Below are 2,500 nucleotides of genomic sequence, written 5' to 3' on the forward strand. Positions count from 1 at the left end.
AGGAGGAGGAGGAGAAGGAGGAGGAGGAGGAGGTACACTTACAATAAATATAAAATGAGGAGGAGGAGGAGGAGGAGGAGAAGGAAGGAAATAGCAAAGCAAGGAGGGAAGGAAGGAAGGAAGGAAGGAAGGAAGGAAGGAAGGAAGGAAAGGAGTAAAAATGAGAACAGAGAAATGGAGAGAAAGAAAATAAGCGATAAGATATAGTGGAAGGATTATATGGATAATGGAAGGATGAGGAGGAGGAGGAGGAGGAGGAGGAAGAGGAAGGCTTCAGAGGTGACCGAGTTCAAGAGGAGCAAGAGGAAGAAATAAGAGGCAAGAGGAAGTAATGAAGATGGAGAGGAAGTACCAAGGAAGAGATGAGGAGGAGAAGCCGACGGCGGAGGAGGAGGAGGAGGAGGAGGAGGAGGGGAAGAAGATGGAGGAAAAGTGGAGGAAAGAAAAAGGAGAATGAGGAGACAGTAAAGGAGATTAAGGAGGCAAGATGACAAGCAAGAGGAGGAAGAGGAGGAGGAGGAGGAGGAGGAAGAGGAGGAGGAGGAGGAGGAGGAGGAGGAGGAGGAGGAGGAGGAGAAAGGAATCTGTAGGAAAGGAGAGGGAAGCGAAAGACAAATGAGAGAGAGAGAGAGAGAGAGAGAGAGAGAGAGAGAGAGAGAGAGAGAGAGAGAGAGAGAGAGAGTGAGAGTGAGAGAGAGAGAGAGAGTGGAGGAAAGAGATGAAGAGAGAGATAATAGTGATGAATGAGGAGGAGGGAAGAGAAAGAGAGAGGGAGAGAGAGTGATGGAGGAGAAAATGAGAGGTATTAATGATGAGAGAGAGAGAGAGGGAGAGAGAGGGAGAGGGAGAGAGAGAGAGACAGAGACACAATAACACAGAAAACAGTAACAAAATCAATAGAAAAAAACAGAAAAAAGCGAAAAAAGAAAACACAAAAAAACACATTAAAACCAAAAAAAAAAAAAAACCCTCTTTAAATCTAACATCGCCAACATCAACGACCATAAATAAAATAAACATAAACATAAACATAAAACATAGAAAAAGAAAACGAAAAGAAAACGAAAAATGTAGACATTGATTCCAGGCGCTAAATGGCCCGACACCAGAATTTATGTTAGTCACCCCAAAAAAATCAACGCTTGAAGAACGTAAATCACGCTACAACGCAATGGATATGTAACGTATAGCCCGACAGGTGGCGCTGAAAAGAACGAACTCACGAACGAACGCTAAGGTTATAGGAAGAAGTCGATAGATAGATAGACAGAAAGAGAAATAGATAGAAAGATAGAGGGACAGATAGATAGATAGATGGATAGATAGATAGATAGATAGATAGATTGATAGATAGAGAGAGAAGGAGATAGATAGATAGATAGATAGACAGTGAAAAAAGAAAGATAAAAAACTAATTCTAAAATAAAAATGTCTCCAAATTCGATGTTATTTTGGCAGTAAAAGGAAAAAAGTGAGAAGGAAATAAAACATAAGTCGAGGTTTTAGAGAAGATGAAAAGATGCAAGGAAATGGCGTGGATGATTTACACACGCACACACACACACCCACCCACACAGGTAAGTTCAGGTAACATCATGTAAATAGTAATGGATGCTCAGGTGTGTGTGTGTGTGTGTGTGTGTGTGTGTGTGTGTGTGTGTGTGTGTGTGTGTGTGTAAATAACAAGCCCACAATCTCATATAATCACACTATTTTTCTTCCTCTATACTTTCCACTCCTTTTCATTCCCTTTACAACTTCCTTATCACTCCTTTCTTTACTCCTCTCTCCTTTAGACTCGTAAGCAAGCAAGTCAGGCTGAAAGGAGTTTGTGTCCAATGTAAACCCTCTGAGCCTGAGTCATGTATGTTGGCGTGTAAGGGAGGAGGGGAGGGAGTGGGGAGGGGATAAAAGCGGTGGAGAGAGAGGGGGAGTTGGGAGAGCGAAAATAAGAGGAATAGAGGTAGTGGAGGACGTTAGGTGATGGTAGAGAAGGGGCAGAAAGGGGGAGAGTGGATGAAAGCAGGAAAGAACATAAGAACATAACGAGTCTGCAAGAGGCCAGTGGGTCTGTACAAGGCAGCTCCTGTGTACCTAACCCCACCTAACATCACTATCCATGAATTTATCTAACCTATTTTTTAACATGACTATCGTATTGGCACTCACCACATGACTGCCAAGCCTGTTCCACTCATCTACCATTCTGTTAGTAAACCAGTTTTTGCCTATGTCCTTGTTGAATCTGAATTTGTCCACTTTAAACCCATTTTTACGTGTCCTACCCGACTCTCTTACCATCAGAAACTTATTAATATTCCCCTCATTAAAGCTGTTCATCTATTCATAAAGATAAACAGGTAGAAGGGAAGATAGGATATATTCTACCCGGTTATCTTACCCTCAGAACCTTATTAATACCCCCCTTACTAAAGCCCTTCATCCATTCATGAATATAAAGAGAAACAGGTAAGAGTGGAGATACAGGTAATTGTAGTGA

At 42.1% G+C, this 2,500-nt stretch overlaps 1 protein-coding gene across 1 annotated transcript in view; it reads right to left on the reverse strand.

Moving 5' to 3' along the window:
- The window catches only part of LOC126992053 (potassium voltage-gated channel protein eag-like), a 137,215-nt gene that overhangs the window by 57,399 nt on the left and 77,316 nt on the right, over nt 1-2,500 (reverse strand). The gene's annotated exons all lie outside the window — the stretch shown is intronic.

The sequence above is a fragment of the Eriocheir sinensis genome, unplaced genomic scaffold (genome assembly GCF_024679095.1).
Source record: "Eriocheir sinensis breed Jianghai 21 unplaced genomic scaffold, ASM2467909v1 Scaffold391, whole genome shotgun sequence".
In the NCBI taxonomy this organism is placed as follows: Eukaryota; Metazoa; Arthropoda; class Malacostraca; order Decapoda; family Varunidae; genus Eriocheir; species Eriocheir sinensis.